Source organism: Vipera berus, assembly GCF_964194415.1.
Source record: "Vipera berus genome assembly, chromosome: 5".
Taxonomy (NCBI): domain Eukaryota; kingdom Metazoa; phylum Chordata; class Lepidosauria; order Squamata; family Viperidae; genus Vipera; species Vipera berus.
The window spans coordinates 2564403-2584964 of NC_138207.1; the positions used below are offsets into that span (position 1 = coordinate 2564403).

Consider the following 20562-nt stretch of genomic DNA (forward strand, 5'->3'; position numbering starts at 1 on the left):
CTATTCTATTCTATTCTATTCTATTCTATTCTATTCTATTCTATTCTATTCTATTCTATTCTATTCTATTCTATTCTACTCCTGAAATGGTATAGGGTTTCCTGCCTGAGCAGGAGGTTGGACTAGATGATCTCCAAGGTCCCTGCCAAGTCTGATTCTATTCTATTCTATTCTATTCTATTCTATTCTATTCTATTCTATTCTATTCTATTCTATTCTATTCTATTCTATTCTATTCTATTCTATTCCCATAATTTTCTATTCTATTCTATTCTATTCTATTCTATTCTATTCTATTCTATTCTATTCTATTCTATTCTATTCTATTCTATTCTATTCTATTCTATTCTATTCTATTCTATTCTATTCTATTCCCATAATTTTCTATTCTATTCTATTCTATTCTATTCTATTCTATTCTATTCTATTCTATTCTATTCTATTCTATTCTATTCTATTCTATTCTATTCTATTCTATGCTATTCTATTCTATTCCCATAATTTTCTATTCTATTCTATTCTATTCTATTCTATTCTATTCTATTCTATTCTATTCTATTCTATTCTATTCTATTCTATTCTATTCTATTCTATTCTATTCTATTCCCATAATTTTCTATTCTATTCTATTCTATTCTATTCTATTCTAAATACGAGTCAGCTGCCAAGCGTCTGAATTTTGATCACATGACCGTGGGGATGCTGCAACGGTCGTAAGTGTAAAAAACGGCCGTAAGACACTTATTTCAGTGCTGCTGTAACTTTGCACTGTCATCAAATGAACTTTTGTAAATCATAAGTCACTTTTTTCAGTGCCTACCTAACTGAACAGTTTAAAATCAAGGACTTTTCCTGTACCAGATGCTTACGGATATCTTCATTTTAATCTGCCCTGTCGTAACCTAAAATATTTCCCAGGCCGAAATATCATCTAGAAGCACTTGCCTGTGCCATCGTGTGTGTGTGTGTGTGTGTGTGTGTGTGTGTGTGTGTGTGTGTGTGTGTGTGTGTGATAGGAACTGTAGCCCACCAGATCTCTCGACTTTAGGGAAGCCGTTCTAGAACGTTCTTGATGGTTTTGCAATTTCTCCCTTCCTTCCACTCGAAAGAAAAAGAAACCAGCTTAAGAGCCCTCGTGAAAATAATGGATGTTTGCTTTCATCGTTTTTGTAACGGTGAAGAGGTTTTCCTGAACGGACCTGAAAAATAAAACAGCAGCATCGTCTACATGAAGGCTAATTAATGTCTCAGAACAATCTGATCTACTTTGAGCCCAGGAAGAGAAGTCTGCAGCTTTGATGCTGCTCAGAACAAGCCACCCTGGGTTTAGAATAGAATAGAATAGAATAGAATAGAATAGAATAGAATAGAATAGAATAGAATAGAATAGAATAGAATAGAATAGAATAGAATAGAATAGAACAGAATAGAACAAAATAGAATAGAACAAAATAGAATAGAATATATAGAATAGAATATATAGAATAGAATAGAATATACAGAATAGAATTGAATAGAATAGAATAGAACAGAAGAGAAGAGAATATATAGAATAGAGTATATAGAATAGAATAGCATAGAATAGAATAGAACAGAACAGAATAGAATAGAATATATAGAATAGAATAGAATAGAATAGAATAGAATAGAATAGAATAGAATAGAATAGAATAGAATAGAATAGAATAGAACAGAACAGAACAGAACAGAATAGAATAGAACAAAATAGAATAGAATAGAACAAAATAGAATAGAATATATAGAATAGAATATATAGAATAGAATAGAATATACAGAATAGAATAGAACAGAACAAAGCAGAATAGAATAGAATAGAATAGAATAGAATAGAATAGAATAGAATAGAATAGAATAGAATAGAATAGAATGGAATGGAATGGAATGGAATGGAATAGAATAGAATAGAATAGAATAGAATAGAATAGAATAGAATAGAATAGAATAGAATAGAATAGAACAGAACAAAATAGAATAGAATAGAATAGAATAGAATAGAATAGAATAGAACAGAATAGAACAGAAAAGAATAGAATAGAATAGAGCTGGAAGGGACCTTGGAGGTCTTCTAGTCCAGCCCTCTGCTAAAGCAGGAGGACCAATACCATCTCAGACAGGTGACTGTCCAGTCTCTTCTTAAAAGCTTCCAGGGATGGAGCACCCATGATTCCTGGTGGCAAGCTGTTCCACTGGTTGATTGTCCTCACCGTCAGGAAGTTTCTCCTTAATTCCAAGTTGCTTCTCTCTTTGGTCAGTTTCCAACCATTGCTTCTCGTCCTTCCATCTGGTGCTCTGGTGAACAACCTGGCCCCCTCCTCTTTTTGGCAGCCCCTCAGATACCGGAACGCTGCTATCATGTCTCCCCTATTTCTTCTTATCTTTAGACTAGCCAAACCCAAGTCCTGCAGCCGTTCTTCGTATGTTTCAGTCTCCAGGCCTTGGATCATCTTAGTTGCTCTTCTCTGCACTTTTTCCAAACTCTCAACCTCTTTTTTGTGATATGGTGACCAAAACTGGCTGGAGTATTCCAGGTGTGGCCTTACTAAGGATTTACAAAGCGGTACTAATACTTCGCCTCATTCTGATTCTATGCCTCTGTTTCTACAAGTGATTGTCTACTGGGACTCCAAGGTCCATCTCACAGGCGCTGTTTTTGAGCCAAGTCTCGCCCAATCTGTACTTGTGCCTTTGGTTTTTCCCTGCCTAAATGTAAAACTTTGCTTTTCTCCACGCTGAAACTCATTTTGTTGGACAGGGGCCCTTGTTCCAATCTGTCAAGATCTTTTTGGATCCTGAGTTTGTCTTCTGGGGTGTTGGCTACTCCTGCCAGTTTGGTGTCGTCTGCAAATTTCATAGGTTCCCCTTCAATTCCCTCATCTAAGTCATTTAATCCTGGTTGGATCTGACCAGGATTGTAGAATCCCTGAGCTGGGGGCGGGGGGAGTTTGAGACCATCCAGTCAACCAGCTTCCGTGCAGGAATCCAAAATACGAGAAAGATGGGTTCCTAGCATCCCATGGGGGAGAGCGTCCATCACTGGAGGCTTTCAAGAAGAGACTGGACAACCATTGGGCTGGAACGGAATAAGGTTTCTTGCTGTTCTGTACCAGCCTGCTACCGGCCCTGCAGAAAAGGCAGGGACAACCCCTTTACAACCGGCAAGAGGCTGGAATTACACCTGCCAAATTTATAGCTACAAAAACAAACAAGACACGAACCAAGAAACAGGAGCTTTAAGAAACATGAACCATCCGAGCGGTTGCCTTCAGCAAACCAGCCCTCCCAGACATTCCCCTTATATAGAGTTCAGGGCGTGGCTTCTCTGTGCCTCCTTCCGAGGAGCCCCATTGCCTTCCTCTGTTTACGCCTAATTGACTGCCTCCTGCATCGGGCGTCCTTGAACAGGGCCAGCTGTGGGTCATCTTCATCCACACTGTCAGGCTCACACAGCTGGGTCTCCGTGGTGACCAAGTGGGAGGGGCCTGGCTGAGGGCTATCATCAGCGAGATCTTCAACCCCCTCAGCAAGGTCTTCAACACCCCCCTCCTCCTCCTCTGAGTCGTCCGACCCAACTGCCGAACCCACAGGCTGACCCTGAATCACAACACTTGCTTGGGCAGGAGGGGTTGGACTAGAAGACCTCTAAGGTCCCTTCCAATCCTCTTCTTCTTCTCTCCCCTTCTCAAGGCTCAGGGCTTATTGCAAAGTGGTAAAGTTGAGTCAGCGTCTGAGTTTTGGTCACGTCCCCGTGCTGCAACAGTCAGAGGTTACTTGCGATTGCAATTTTGAACGGTCACTAAACGGGGGCTGTAAGACAAGGACTACCTGTGACGACCCTTGACCTGTTGAGTGCAGAGTTGAAGTCTCCAAGGGAGGCATACGTATCCCCCCTCCCCAATACACACCTCTTTAGAAATTAGCCTGGAAGGAGTCTCCCCCCCCACCTCAACCTTTCTCTCTTCAAATGCAACCCACAAAGTGAGAGGATGGTTGAATGGAGATAAAAATATCATTCTGCTCCTTTCTTATTGCTCCGTGGATCAATAAATAACACAGTGCAATTAGGTGAGTGCAGTAGGACTCGAGAGCTAATTTCTGCTACTTGCTGGAAATAATTTTGCTGCACTCACCTAACTGCACCTTCCCCCTTTCCTTCCTTCTTTCTTTCTTTCTTTCTTTCTTTCTTTCTTTCTTTCTTTCTTTCTTTCTTTCTTTCTTTCTTTCTTTCTTTCTTTCTTTCTTTCTTTCTTTCTTCCTTCCTTCCTTCCTTCCTTCCTTCCTTGTTCTTTCTATCTTGTTCTTTCTTGTTCTTTCTTCTTTCTTTCTTCCTTCCTTCCTTCCTTCCTTCCTTCCTTCCTTCCTTGTTCTTTCTATCTTGTTCTTTCTTGTTCTTTCTTCTTTCTTCCTTTCTTCCTTCCTTCCTTTCTTTCTTCCTTCTTTCCTTTCTCCCTTCTTTCCTTCCTTCCTTTTTTCCTTCCTTCCTTCTCTTTCCTTTTTTCTTCCTTCACTCCTTTCTTCATTCCTCCCTCCCTCCCTCCCTCCTTCCCTCTCTCCCTTCCTTCCTTGCTTCCTTCCTTCCTTCCTTCCTTCCTTCCTTCCTTCCTTCCTTCCTTCCTTTCTTTCTTTCTTTCTTTCTTTCTTTCTTTCTTTCTTTCTTTCTTTCCTTTTCTTTTTCTTTGCCTTCTTTCCTTCCTTCTTTCCTTCCTCTCTCTCCTTCTCTTTCTTTCTTTCTTTCTTTCTTTCTTTCTTTCTTTCTTTCTTTCTTTCTTTCTTTCTTTCTTTCTTTCTTTCTTTCTTTCTTTCTCTTTCTTTCTTTCTTTGCCTATATAGGTGTCTGTGGCCTTCCAAGATTCCAAGTATTTTCATCTTTTTATTTTTTTTTTTGGAGCAACATGGGTGTCACTTTGAGCCCTGGAGGTGGGATCTTTAGCTAGGTCCTCTGCCTGGGGAAAAAGCAAGGTGTACAGGTGGTCCTTGTTTTATGAACCCAACGGAGAGCAGAATTTCCACCGCTAAGCAAGACAACCTGGTTGCCTATGGTTCTTAAGTGCATCATGGCAGTTGTTAAACGAATCATGAAGTTGTTAAGAGAAGGTGTGGCTTCCCTCTTAGACTTTGGAGAGGAAGGAAGGAAGGAAGGAAGGAAGGAAGGAAGGAAGGAAGGAAGGAGAAAGAAAGAAAGAAAGAAAGAAAGAAAGAAAGAAAGAAAGAAAGAAAGAAAGAAAGAAAGAGAAAGAAAGAGAGAGAGAGAGAGAAAGAAAGAAAGAAAGAAAGAAAGAAAGAAAGAAAGAAAGAAAGAAAGAAAGAAAGAAAGAAAGAAAGAACAACTCAAGAAGCTTGGGAAACTTTGAAAAGTGAGATTATAAAAGCCCAGTCTAGCACAATACCAACAAAGAAGAAAAATGACAGCTCTCAAAAGAAACCAGCGTGGCTGCATAAAGAACTCTTTGATAAATTGAAAGACAAAAAGGACAAGTATAAAAAGTGGAAAGATGGGTACGTAACAAAGGCAGAATATCAGCCAATAGCCCGAGCCTGCAAAGATGAAGTGAGGAAAGTTAAGGCTCAAAATGAACTAAGGCTTGCAACAAAAGTCCAAAATAACAACAACAAAAAGCTTCTTTCAACATGTAAAAAACCAGTCGGGTTGGGGTTTTTTTTGCACTCGAGTGCTACAGATTCACTAACCAGGCAGTCCTCGACTTACATTTTTGATCACGTGAGTGTGGGGGATACTGCAAAGGTCGTAAGTGTGAAAAACGGTCATAAGTCACTTTTTTCAGTGCCGTTGTAAATTCGAATGGTCACGAAACGAACGGTTGTAAGTGCAGACTACTTTTATCCTGAGCAGGGGCAGATATTTTTAATTTCTCCTACCTTTTCTGTCGCTCCTGATTCTTTGGGTCCCTTTCTATGGCACACCTGGAGACCCATCCCATTAAATCAGTTTTGCCTCCTTGTGCTAAGAGCTCATCCCATTTATTTCTCATTTTGGGGGGTATTCATATTAGGGAACAAAAGGCCGCAAATTTTAAGACCGGGTTGTCCGCGATTTCTTTCATTAAGGCGTTTAACAGGACCCACTTGAGCTATTACTTCCCTCCTGCAAAACTTAAGTGGTTTTGCATATCAAGCTTTATCTATTATTATTTTTTTGAGTCTGGTTTTGGAACAGGAGAGTCCACACATGGTTGGGCATTTTTTTTTTAAAAATAAATAAATAAATAAATCAAGATGGTCGTATTAAATGAAGAGTTGGCTTTGTTTCTTAGACCTTTGGAAGAAGTGGGAAGTCATTCCTTGTATGTATTTTTCTTTCCTTTTTCTTTTAAATACCTTTCTGCACCACTCGCTCTTGTCTGCTTTATCTTCCTTTCTGGTTGTTAGGCTAAAATTGAGATGGCAGATGTTCCTTGCTGGAAAGATTACGCGTGCTAACCGAAAGACCGGAATATTCGTAGTCAGGTTTGAACTCTGGGGGCCCTGGGTGCTCTCTGAGCTGGGTGGCTTTCTAGCAGACGTCTCATGACCCAACTAGGGAACATCATCAGTGCAAGAAGGGAGAGGGGTTTGCAGAGAGGAGGAAGAGGAGGATGACGAGGAGGATTAGAATTAGGATTAGGAGGAGGAGGGGGAGGAGGAGGAGGAGGAGGAGGAGGAGGAGGAGGAGGAGGAGGGGAAGGTAGAGGACTGCAGGGACCTTGGTGCTCTCTGAGCTGGGTGGTTTTCTAGCAGACGTCTCATGACCCAACTAGGGAACATCATCAATGCTAGAAAGGGTGGAGGTTGCAGAGAGGAGGAGGAGGAGGAGGAGGAAGAGGAGGAGGAGGAGGAGGAGGAGGAGGATGGGGTTCTTGGTGCTCTCTGAGCTTGGTGGTTTTCTTGCAGACGTTTCATGACCCAATTAGGGAACTTCATCAGTGCAAGAGGGAGGAGGAGGAGGAGGAGGACGACGACGACAATGACAACTGTGTGGTTCCTTGTGCCCTCTGAGCTGGGTTGTTTTCTTGCAGACGTTTCATTACCAAACTAGGCAACATAATCAGTTCTAGACTGATGAGGTTGACTAGCACTGAGGATGTTACCTAGTTGGGTTGTGAAACGTCTGCAAGAAAGCCATCCAGCTCAGAGAGCAGAAGAGCTGCAGGACTCAGCTGTGGCTAGTCTAAAGAAAACAGGGGTGACACGATAGCAGTCTTCCAGTATTTGAGGGGCTGCCACAAAGACGAGGGGGGTCACGTTATTCTCCAAAGCACCAGTTCTTTCCAGTTCTCCATAATCAACGCAACACAACATTGCATCCTTCCGCCCGACTGGATTGTTGTTTTCTTGCTTTAAAAAAAGGGCACCCAATCCCCAAATACAGAAATTACACACACAGAGACACACACACACACCCTCCAAGCCTTTGGACTCAGATATTTAATTAAAACTTCCTTGCAAGAACTCGGAGGGCCTCCCTCCCACAGCTTATCTGGAGGAGACCCTGTGAAGGCCGATGCTAATTATGTTTTAATCAAGATTGCCTTGGATATTAACAGGAATGGTATTTAATTTCTGTTGGTGCTAATAAGGCAAAAAACCTCCCGCTGTGTTGAGGCAGCTAAATGTTCCTTTTTCTGGCTTGGTTGGTGCTGTGTTTCACATATTGGATGACAATCTGGTTTTTTTTCTTTCTTTTTTCTTTTTATAGATAATGAGAAACCCTTAAATTTCCAATGGCACTTGAAATTTTAACGTTAGCCACTCTACCAACGGAAGAGCTGCCCGCTGTTTCTAACCAGGTGTCTGCAAAAGACCCAAATCAAAATGCAAAAGTTTGGAACTCGTGCTTGACTTGCAACCCTTAAACTTGCATTTGGGGATTGTCACAAGGCAACGCAAAATACGCAGGGCAGGCATACAGCCTCACTTAGCCATAGCTTTGATTGATTGATTGATTTTTGCCAAAGGGCAGTTTAACACAGTTGTAGTCCTCGACTTACAGCTGTTTGTTTAGTGACCGTTCAAAGTTACGACAGCAGTGCGGGGAAAAAGCGACTCAGGGCCGTTTTTCACACTTAACGACCATCGCGGTGTTCCCCCGGTGGTTCACGTGATCGAAATTCGGTCGCTTGGCAACTGATTCATATTTACGACGGTTGCGGTGTCTCCCAGGGTCACGTGATCCTCTTTTGCGAACTTCTGACCAGCAAACTCAATGAGGAAGAAGCCGGATTCGTTTAACAACCATGTCACTCATTTAACAACTGTGATGATTAACTTAACAACAACAACAATAGCAATAATAAAAGTTGGAAGGGACCTTGGAGGTCATCTAGTCCAACCCCCTGCTCAGGCAGGAAACCCTATACCATTTCTGACAAATGGCTGTCCAGTCTCTTCTTAAAAACTTCCAGCGTTGGAGCATTCACAGCTTCTGGAGGCAAGGAGTTCCACTGGTGAATTGTTCTAACTGTCAGGAAGTTTCTCCTTAGTTCCAGGTTGCTTCTCTCACCGATTAGTTTCCGATTAGTTTCCATCCGTTGCTGTGTCAAGGAAGGTTGTAAAATGGGACAAAACTCGCTTAACAACTGCCTTGCTTCGCAATGGAAATTTCGGGCTGCGCTGCGGTCGTACGTCGAGGACGTACGAGGGGCACCCACAGCCTGGTTAGTGAATCTCTGGCACTCGAGTGCAAAAAACCCGACCAATTTGGTACGGCAAATGGTGTGTGGAAACAGCTCTTTCTGCTCCCAGGTGTGATTTTTATTTTTCACTTGAACATCAGCGGCCTTTTTTTAAAAAAATACTATTTTAATAATTTTTCCAGTTTTACATCTGAGTATTTAAAAAGCAACGTGGCGTCTAGGTTAATCAATAGTTCGATAACCAAATCTTTAGTGCAAATCTCAGGTTACAACGTCAGGAATTTCTTCTCTTTTTTTCCTTCACATTCACTGTCTCGTCTTCAAGCGAGTACATTTCTAATTATATCAACTCAATAAAAAAAACATCATTTTTACATTTGTCAATAGTTTTTTTAGCTTAAAGGCAAAGGTAAAGGTTCCCCCGCACATGCGTGCTACTCGTTTCCGACTCTAGGGGCCGGTGCTCATCTCCGTTTCAAAGCCGAAGAGCCAGCGCTTGTCCAAGGACGTCTCCGTGGTCATGTGGCCGGCATGACTAGATGCCAAAGGCGCACGGAACGCTGTTACCTTCCCACCGTAGTGGTCCCTATTTTTCTACTTGCATTTTTACATGCTTTTGAACTGCTAGGTTGGCAGAAGCTGGGACGAGTAACAGGTGCTCACTCTGCTACGCGGCACTCGGGATTCGACCTGCCAAACTGCCGACCTTCTGATCGACAAGCTCAGCGTCCTAACCCACTGAGCCACCGCGTCCCTCTTTTTTAGCTTACACATATCTTAATTGCATTCAGTCTTCATAAACCATCCATACCCTGTCATTAAATTTTTGCCCAATTTTTAGTTTCTCGTCAATATTCCAATTTAACCTTTGATATTTATAATTTTCAGGCGTTGGGTAACCAAGATCAGTGGCCTTTTTAATGGACCTCATTGGGGTAACAGTTAGGGCTTGGATGATGGAAAGGGCAGGTCTAGGTGAAACAATCCCCTTGCGGGCAGTCCGTTGCTAAGCGAGACAGTTGAGTGAGCTTTGCCCCACTTTACGACCTTCCTTGCCACTGAAGGGTTCTGTAACTGGAACAAAAAGAAATTCTTTAGCCTAACTATTGCTATCTGGAATAGAATAGGATAGAATAGAAATCAGGATGGAATAGAATAGAATAGAATAGGATAGGATAGGATAGGATAGGATAGGATAGGATAGGATAGGATAGGATAGGATAGGATAGAATAAAGAAATAAGAATAGAATAGAGAATAGAATAGAATTACAGAGCAGAATAGAATAGAATAGAGAAATAAGAATAGATTAGAATAGGATAGGATAGGATAGGATAGGATAGGATAGGATAGGATAGGATAGGATAGGATAGGATAGGATAGGATAGGATAGGATAGAATTGAGCTGGAAGGGACCTTGGAGGTCTTCTAGTCCAGCCCCCTACTCAAGCAGAAGAACCTATACCCTGTGAGAAAAGGACTGCTCCAAGGTCACCCAGCCGGCTTCCGTGCCTAAGGCGGGACTAGAACTCACCGTCTCCTGCTGATTGGCCCGGAGTCACCCAGCTGGCTTCCGTGCCTAAGGCGGGACTAGAACTCACCGTCTCCTGCTGATTGGCCCAGAGTCACCCAGCTGGCTTCCGTGCCTAAGGCGGGACTAGAACTCACCGTCTCCTGCTGATTGGCCCGGAGTCACCCAGCCGGCTTCCGTGCCTAAGGCGGGACTAGAACTCACCATCTCCTGCTGATTGGCCCGGAGTCACCGAGCCGGCTTCCGTGCCTTAGGCGGGACTAGAACTCACCGTCTCCTGCTGATTGGCCCGGAGTCACCCAGCCGGCTTCCGTGCCTAAGGCGGGACTAGAACTCACCGTCTCCTGGCGATTGGCCCGGAGTCACCCAGCCGGCTTCCGTGCCTAAGGCGGGACTAGAACTCACCGTCTCCTGCTGATTGGCCCGGAGTCACCCAGCCGGCTTCCGTGCCTAAGGCGGGACTAGAACTCACCGTCTCCTGGCGATTGGCCCGGAGTCACCCAGCCGGCTTCCGTGCCTAAGGCGGGACTAGAACTCACTGTCTCCTGGTGATTGGCCCAAAGTCACCCAGCCGGCTCTCACGCCCAAGGCGAAACTAGAACTCCCCATTTCCTGGATTCTAAACTTTGAAACCCACTTTGGCTTCTGAGTGAATTGATGCCAAGTGAACTTTTAATAAATTAAATTAAGCAGCTGGTTGCTTTGCATGCTGATGAATGTGCCTTCCAGGTGAAGGCTTATCTTTTAATAGGTGGAACCCCCTCCTGTACTCAAACTGCAGCATGGAAAAAGAAACCTACATTTAGAGGGATGACACATCTGCCTACTTCTGTCCTGGCGGAACTCAACGGAGCCGCAGGAAAGACGGTGGAATTCCTGGCTCCAGTTTTTTTTTGGGGGGGAGGGTTCTCCCCACCCTGCTAGGAATGAAACTTTGCCCTTCCATTCTGTTGCTCTTCACCAAGCAAAAGACCCCCATGCCTTTTAGGTCAAGAGAAGGAGAAAACTTCCCCATGAGTAGATGGAGAGAGTTAGTAGGTTACTCCAGGGAATCCTGGCTAGAAATGAAGAAAAGAAAAAAAAGGGATTGTGCCCAGGGATGTTCTATGATCTGTGTCCCCAGATAAGGTCAAAAAACGTCAAAATGGCAGCCCCAGGCCCATGTTTCAAGCTCCTCCTAGATTTGCGTGTGTGTCACACAAACCTGGAGAAAACTGCATCTGACTTCTGTGGGTTGTAAGTGTAAATAGTTACAGAAAATATCCTGTGTTTTATTTTTAAAAACACTATAGGAAGCAGAACACACACACACACACACACACACACACACACACACACGCACACGATTCCTCAGCTACTTCAACCTTGGCAACTTTAAGACTTGTGGACTTCCACTCCCAGAATTCCTCAGCTAGGTCAACCTTGGCAACTTGGTAGACTTCAACTCCCAGAATCCTTCAGCCGGCAAGGCTGAATCCTCTGTCTTCTGATTAGATCAGGGGTCCTCTCAACCTTGGCAACTTTAAGACTTGCGGACCTCAACTCCCAGAATTCCTCAGCCAGCTGGCTGAGGAATTCTGGGAGTTGAAGTCCACAAGTCTTAAAGTTGCCAAGGTTGAGGGGACCCCTGAATTACATTATTCTACCCCTTAACCATGTTTTTTCCATTAGACAAAACGCCTAACATTTATCCCGAATCTCTGTTTTAATGCGAATAGGTGTGATCCCGGCTGCATCCTCAGTTTACCCAGTGTAGAATTTGCTCCCCTTACAGGTGACGGCCTTTCAGATTTTGGGGGACCACCATCAGATCTCCGCGGTTGCAAACGGGCCTGCCCAGCCCCTTCAAACCACGCAGGGCCCTCTCGGATCATTTTGAGTCCTTTCCAGCTATTCCAGGTCGCCTTCGAAAGATGGGTAGTTCTTGACTTACAACGGTGCTATTTAGTGACCATTTGAAGTTACTACGGCACGGAAGAAAGCGTCTTATGATCATTTTTCCCACTCATGACCGTTGCAGCATCAGCATGTTCACATGATCAAAAGTCTGTTCTATTCTATTCTGTTCTGTTCTGTTCTATTCTATTCTATTCTATTCTATTCTATTCTATTCTATTCTATTCTATTCTATTCTATTCTATTCTATTCTATTCTATTCTCTATTCTCTATTCTCTATTCTCTATTCTCTTCTTTCTCTCTTCTCTTCTATTGTATTCTATTCTCGTTTCTTCCCTTCTTTTCTATTCTATTCTAGTCGTCTAGTCTAGTCTAGTCTACTCTATTCATTCTCTCTTCTCTTTTCTTCAATTCTATTCTACTCTACTCTACTCTACTCTATTCATTCTCTATTCTCTTCACTTCTTCTCTTCTCTTCTCTTCTCTTCTCTTCTCTTCTCTTCTACTCTACTCTACTCTACTCTACTCTACTCTATTCATTCTCTATTCTCTTCTCTTCTCTTCTACTCTACTCTACTCTACTCTACTCTACTCTACTCTACTCTACTCTACTCTACTCTACTCTATTCTATCCTATCCTATCCTATTCTATTCTATTCTATTCTATTCTATTCTATTCTATTCTATTCTATTCTATTCTATTCTATTCTATTCTATTCTATTCTATTCTCCATCCCATATTCTGTTATTGGATAAACTACCCAACCTCACAGCCTTAAAAAACAAAGTCTTCCTGCTAACAGGAAGCAAAAATCCAGAATTACGGGCAAATGTAAACAACTTGGCTTGATAAGAAAATTACAGCCCTGAGTTTTGGGTTACATGACAGGAGTTTTCTTGCCTCCCGTCATCACCCCTTCGCAACCCAGAAAAGAGCATCATGTAGACCAACCGTGGGAGGAAAGTGTCAGGCTTAATTTTATAAGTTAATGAAATAAATCAGTCAGATGGAAAGAAGAGCTGGGGAGAGAGGGGGGAGGGGGAGGCTGGTTGTTTTGATAGAGAATATCATAAGCTAAGCTAACCCCAAACTCAGAGCCATCAAACTCAGAATCATAGGATCAGAGGACTGGAAGGGACCTCGGAGGTCATCTAGTCCAACCCCCTGCTCAGGCAGGGAACCCCATACCATTTCAGACATAATGCTGTCTAATCTCTTCTTAAAAGGCTCCAGTGATGGAGCACCCACAGTTTCTAAAGGCAAGTAGTTCCACTGGTTAAGGACAATTAACCACTGGAACAGAAGTTGCCTGCAGAAGTTGTGGGTGGTCCATCACTGGAGACTTTCAAGAAGGAATTGGACAGCCATTTGACTGAAATGGGAAAGGAAGGAAGGAAGGAAGGAAGGAAGGAAGGAAGGAAGGAAGGAAGGAAGTAGACAGGAAAGGGGAGGGAGGGAGGACATGAGAGAGAAGGAAAGAAAGAAAAAAAGATAGGTATGAGAAGGAGCAGGAAGGAGGGAAGGGAGGGAGAGAGAGAGAGGGAGGGAGGAAAGAAGAGAAAAGGAATGAAAGAAGAAAAGATAGGGATGAGAAGGAAGGAAGGAAATGAGAGAGAAGGAAAGAAAGAAGAAAACAGAGACGAGAAGGAAGGCAGGAAGGGAGGGAGGAGGGAAGGAATGGAGGGAGGGAGGGAGGGAGGAAGGAAATGGGAGAGAAGGAATGAAAGAGACAGGGAGGAGAAGGAAGGAAGTCCACATATCTTCAAGTTGCCAAGGTTAGCAAACTCTCATTGCTGCATTCCACGCTGTTAAAATTGTTCTCTTTTGTACCGCTGACACAGCAGCTCCCGCACACCCTGGTTGTTCTGGTGTCCTTCGCAATTGTTCGGAATGCAGGCCCACTTCCTTCCCTTGGGAGACAGAGTGAAAATACCTTTTATACCCTGTCTTTTTCCACTAACATTTTAAAGACACACAATCACCCCGTCCTTTTCCCACGCCGGCCTTCCCAAGACTAGCGCTCTCTCTCCTCTCAAGTGAATCATGCATCAGGAAAACAAAAGCATATTTTCAAGGAGGGAACGTCGGTTTTACTTTAGAGTTAGGCTCCGGAACAGGGAATGGGTCAAAGAGAGTTAAATTTTTAAATTTGCCGACAAAAGAATTAAAGGGAGATCGGAATCGCTATTTCGTGTCAAGAGAGGATTGGACTGAATCTCCATCCCGGCTTGACGACATCAAAAGTGAAAGATGGCAAGTTTGCTCGCTTGTTTGAACTCAGTGGGACTTATTTTTGTTGTTCATTTACAGATAAGTCCCTGACTTACGTCCGTTCATTTAGTGACCGTGCAAAGTTACAACGGCGCTGAAAAAAGTGACTTAGGACCGTTTTTCACACATGCGAGGGTTGCTGCGTCCCCTGATCAAAATTCAGACGCTTGGCACCTGACTCATATTTATGACGGTCGCAGCGACCCGGGGTCACGTGATCCCCTTTTGCGACCTTCTGACAAGCAAAGTCCATGGGGGAACTGGACTCACTTAACAACCGCATTCCTAACTTAACAACTGCAGTGATTCACTTAACCACTGTGGCAAGAAAGGTCATAAAATGGGGCAAAATTAACTAAACAACTGCCTCGTAAGTTGAGGACCACCTGTATTTTAATCAAAAAATTCGCATTCCTTTCCTGCTTGAGCAGGGGGCTGGACTAGAAGACCTCCAAGGTCCCTTCCAGCTCAGTTCTATTCTATTCTATTCTAGATTCCAATATCTATTCCATTCCATTCCATTCCATTCCATTCCATTCCATTCCATTCTATTCTCTATTCTATTCTATTCTATTCCATTCCATTCCATTCTATATTTCTATTCTATTCTATTCTATTCTATTCTATTCTATTCTATTCTATTCTATTCTATTCTATTCTATTCTAGATTCCAATATCTATTCTATTCTATTTTATTCTATTCTATTCTCTATTCTATTCTATTCTATTCTATTCTAGATTCCAATATCTATTCTATTCTATTTTATTCTATTCTATTCTTTATTCTATTCTATTCTATTCTATTCTATTCTATTCTATTCTATTCTATTCTATTCTATTCTATTCTATTCTATTCTATTCTTTATTCTATTCTATTCTATTCTATTCTATTCTATTCTATTCTTTATTCTATTCTATTCCATTCCATTCCATTCCATTCCATTCCATTCCATTCCATTCCATTCCATTCCATTCCATTCCATTCTATTCTATTCTATTCTATTCTATTCTATTCTATTCTATTCTATTCTATTCTATTCTATTCTATTCTATTGTTTATTCTATTCTATTCTATTCCATTCCATTCCATTCCATTCTATATTTCTATTCTATTCTATTCTATTCTATTCTATTCTATTCTATTCTATTCTATTCTATTCTATTCTATTCTATTCTATTCCATTCTAGATTCCAATATCTATTCTATTCTATTTTATTCTATTCTATTCTTTATTCTATTCTATTCTATTCTATTCTATTCTATTCTATTCTATTCTATTCTTTATTCTATTCTATTCTATTCTTTATTCTATTCTATTCTATTCTATTCCATTCCATTCCATTCCATTCCATTCCATTCTATTCTATTCTATTCTATTCTATTCTATTCTATTCTATTCTATTCTATTCTATTCTATTCTATTCTATTCTATTCTCAACACTGTCAAAGGTGACCTAAATCCTGTAACTAATTCCAGAGGCAACTTCGCCAAGAGATAGGAATGGTTTACTTTATTTTTACACAATTTTACATAATTTTGATTTAAACAAGAAGGGTTGAAAGCAAATGCCAACGAATACAAAGGAAGGAAGAAAAATAAAGAAAAATAAAGATAGCAAAGAGGAAGGCAAAAAAGCAAGAAAAGAAAAGAAAAAAATAGAAAAGAAAGAGAATATATAAAGAACTTCCGATACTGTTCACACCAGTTACAAGCACAAATATTTTTCAATCCTCCTCTCTGACGTTATATCTCTAAAGTTATATTACCTTGTTCTTCTTCCTACAGTCTATCCCATCTAATCAGCAAAATCATAAATCACAAGTTCATTTTTTTTTTGCAGTTTTACTCAAAAATTCCCTAAGAGGCTTCCAGCCACCAATAAATGCAGATATTGTCTTTTTTTTTTCTCTAGTCAAAGAAGTCGATTTATCCCTTTCTGCAAAATCTGTCATCTTCAGCAACCCTCCCTCCGTCGTGGGATATGTCGTGTCTTTCTAGATCTGTGCAGATAACAATCTCGCTGCGATACAATCATATACTGAAATAATCTTCTCTGCCTTTATTCTAACTGTTCATCCTTTAATCCTAGCAGGAAAATTTCTGCCTTCAGTTAAATATTGATCTTCAAAATCCTCCCTATCAAAGTTTGTGGGGGAAGAAGCATTTTAAAGGGTTGAGGGTTGAATGGAAAAAATGTTCAGAAATAATGATAAATATATATCGTATATCTCCTCGAGACTTTGTTCAGGCTTTCCTTGATCTCAGCAAGTAGGAGGGGTGACCGGAGCTTGATTAATGTGTGAACAGGAGACCGTTAGGAAATCACAATTTAATAACAACAACAACAACAGAGTTGGAAGGGACCTTGGAGGTCATCTAGTCCAACCCCCTGCTCAGGCAAGAGACCCTATACCATTTCAGACAAATGGCTGTCCAGTCTCTTCTTGAAAACCTCCAGTGTTGGAGCCTTCACAGCTTCTGGAGGCAGGTAGTTCCACTGGTTAACTGTTCTCACTGTCAGGAAATTTCTCCTTAGTTCCAGGTTGCTTCTCTCCTTGATGAGTTTCCATCCATTGCTTCTTGTCCTGCCTTCGGGTGCTTTGGAGAACAGCTTGACTCCCTCTTCTTTGGGGCAGCCCCTGAGATACTGGAAGGCTGCTATCATGTCCCCCCTCGTCCTTCTCTTCATTAAACTTGTTGTTGTTGTTGTTAGCTGCGAAGTCGTGTCCAACCCATCGCGACCCTATGGACAACATTCCTCCAGGCCTTCCTGTCCTCTACCATCTTCTGGAGTCCATTTAAGCTCACGCCTACTGCTTCAGTGACTCCATCCAGCCACCTCATTCTCTGTCGTCCCCTTCTTCTCTTGCCCTCGATCTTTCCCAGCATGAGGCTCTTCTCCAGTGAGTCCTTCCTTCTCATTAGGTGGCCAAAGGATTTGAGTTTTAGCTTCAGGATCTGGCCTTCTAAAGAGCAGTCGGGGTTGATCTCCTCTAGGACTGACCGGTTGGATCGCCTTGCAGTCCAAGGGACTCGCAGGAGTCTTCTCCAGCACCAGAGTTCAAAGGCCTCCATTCTTTGGCGCTCGGCCTTTCTTATGGTCCAACTTTCACAGCCATACATTGCAACTGGGAAGACCATAGCCTTGACTATACGCACTTTTGTTGGCAGGGTGATGTCTCTGCTTTTTAGTGTGCTGTCTAGATTTGCCATGGCTTTCCTCCCCAGGAGCAAGCGTCTTTTAATTTCTTGACTACAGTCCCCATCTGCAGTGATCTTGGAGCCCAGGAAAATAAAATCTGTCACTACCTCCATTTCTTCCCCATCTATTTGCCAGGAATTGAGAGGGCCGGATGCCATGATCTTGGTCATTAAACTAGACATCCCCAATTCCAGCAACCGTTCCTTATATTTTAAGATAGATTGGGAAATTGAAAAGTAGGCTGGGCTAAGGCAAGGACACAACCCCTTCAGATTGTAACTGCATAACAGAAAAAGCAGATAAATGGCTTTACAGCCTTGGCTGTCCTCAGAAAAGCAGAGTTTGACCTGGTTAACATTTAATTGGGAGTCCATTAAAACTGGCCACAAATTTAAATGGAAAACTTCCGTCCCAGAATATTGTATGTAGAAAATAATGCCAAAGGACAGCCCTCGACTTAAAAAAATTCATTTAGTGACTGTTCGAAGTCACAACGGCCCTGGAAAAGCAACTTAGGACCGTTTTACGACCGTTGCCAGCATCGCCGTTGGTCACGTGATCAAAATTCAGACGCTTGCCGACGGACTCACCTTTACGACGGTCGCAGTGTCCACCGGGGTCACATGATCCCCTTTGGTGATCTTTCGACAAATGGGGAAGCCAGATTCACTTCACAGCCACGTAGTTAATTTAACCACTGGAGTGATTCACTTAACGACCGTGGCAAGGAAGGCCATTAAAACGGGGGTCAAAACTCACTTAACAACTGTCTCACTTAGCGACAGAAATGTTGAGCTCAATTCTGGTTGTATCGCCAAGAGAATGGTAGGAACACATCCATCAAACCACCAGAGGTGGGGGTTTTTTTGTTTTTTTTTAAAAATCTGATGTCCTGGTTCCGACAGATGAAACTCTTCAAAAGACCTTCGAGGCATTGTTTACCTTAAACTAGGATCTTTTATTCGAGTAGCATAATATTGGCACTTACGTAATCGAAGCCAAAACTTGAATTCCCCTGCCCTGGGCACATACTATCGAAGCACAATTCCCTCCTCCAGTTAACAGTCATAAATCACATCCCCCAATTAGCTTGAAGCGTGGGCTTTCTCTCCAGCTCTCCAGCCCGCCAATTCTTTATCAGCTCTGGGCTCAGTAACCTTGATTCCCACGCTGAGTTTAGTGTTGTTATGTCTAGTTGGACTCTCGTTCGCATCCCCCGCCTCCCAGCATCATCTAACCCGAACAGCGAAAGGGGAAAAAGATGGCTACGTTTCCATCTGTTGTCACTGCAAAAAAAAAACATCCGATGTTAACAGCGTTGACATCTGATTTATAGATGAGTGGCCTTTAGTTTCTGCCATTTTCCTAGAGAAGAATGGGAAACCACTCGCCAGAATGAGGCAGTTTATTTATTCATTTCTTTAAAATTAAAAAACACACGGATGGTTTTGCTTTAAATGCAGCCAGGGTTGTACGAGAGGCATACATAATCAGGGTCCTTTTTTATATTTCCTTAATCAACTGATGCTGGGTGCTGAAACCTGGAGAATTAATGGATAGATTTGCCCTTGCGTTAATAGTTTAAAAGCAATTGTGGCGGTTCATACGTGGGCTCTATACATTAATGCACCTGCTTCATACTGAATTCCTCCCCCCCACCTTTGGTGCATGTTTAAGGGGAAAAAAATAGATTAATTTAGTTTGCCCTTTTCGTTCGTGCATCCAAGAAGCATCCTAGGCCTTTGCTACGATGGGAATATAAATTAATGGACGTATTTAAAAAGGAAGAGGCTGTTTGTACTTTGAAAGCGAATTAAGGCTGAATTGCAGAAAATGGATTAATTAGTTTGAAGTAAGTAGACACGGTGCAGAGAGACAGGGCTGGATGGACAGGAAGGGGTTAACAATGTGATTAATTCATGAAAAACAGAGATCTTGGCTTCATTGCTCTGTAACATAAACAGCATACGTTTGCATACGTTCAGCATAATCCTCTGATTTTCTTGAAAAGTATATAGAAGCAGCTTCTCATTCCGTTCTTTGGGAATGTTTTTCCAGCTTCTTTTCTCCCCGGAGGGATTTTATAAGTTTAGAATCCAGGACAATGTGAGTTCTAGTCCCACCATAGGCAAGAAAGCCGGCTGGGTGACTTTGGGCCAATCGCCAGGAGATGGTGAGTTCTAGTCCCGCCTTAGGCATGAAAGCCGACTGGGTGACTTTGGGGCAATCAGCAGGAACCTATAAGTTCTAGTCCTGCCTTAAGCATAAAAGCTGGCTTGGTGACTTTGAACCAATAACCAGGAGATGGTGAGTTCTAGTCCCTCCTTAGGCATGAAGGCCCGCTGGGTGACTTTGGGCCAATCGCCAGGAGATGGTGAGTTCTAGTCCTGCCTTAGGCAAGAAAGCCGGCTGGGTGACTTTGGGCCAATCAACAGGAGACGGTGAGTTCTAGTGCCACCTTAGGCATGAAAGCCATCTGGGTAACTTTGGGCCAATCACCAGGAGACGGTGAGTTCTAGTCCCGCCTTAGGCAGGAAAGCCGGCTGGGTAACTTTGGGCCAATCATGAGGAGACGGTGAGTTCTAGTCCTTCCTTAGGCATGAAAGCCATCTGGGTAACTTTGAACCAATCACCAGGAGATGGTGAGTTCTAGTCCCGTCTTAGGCATGAAAGCCATCTGGGTAACTTTGGGCCAATCACCAGGAGACGGAGAGTTCTAGTCCTGCCTTAAGCATTAAAGCCAGCTGGGTGACTTTGAACCAATCACCGGGAAATTGTGAGTTCTAGTCCCTCTTTAGGCATGAAAGCCGGCTGGGTGACTTTGGGCCACTCCCTCTGTCTCAGCCCAGGCCACCTCGCAGGGCCGTTGTGATGGGGAAAATAGGAGAAGGCATATTATCCATGTTCACTGCCTTGAGCTACTTATAAAGTAATAAAAGCAGGAACAAAATCGAACAAATAAATAAACTAGGAAGAAATACACAAAGATTTGTCTTCTCCATGCTGCAATG

At 42.4% G+C, this 20562-nt stretch overlaps 1 long non-coding RNA gene across 1 annotated transcript in view; it reads right to left on the reverse strand.

Annotated features, from left to right (window-relative positions):
* Positions 1-4613: 4613 nt before the first annotated feature.
* The window catches only part of LOC308669052, a 45703-nt gene continuing 29754 nt past the window's right edge, over positions 4614-20562 (reverse strand). Inside the window, exon 2 of the long non-coding RNA XR_014026662.1 lies at positions 4614-4816. This is a non-coding gene — a long non-coding RNA (uncharacterized lncRNA). The remainder of the gene's footprint in view (positions 4817-20562) is intronic.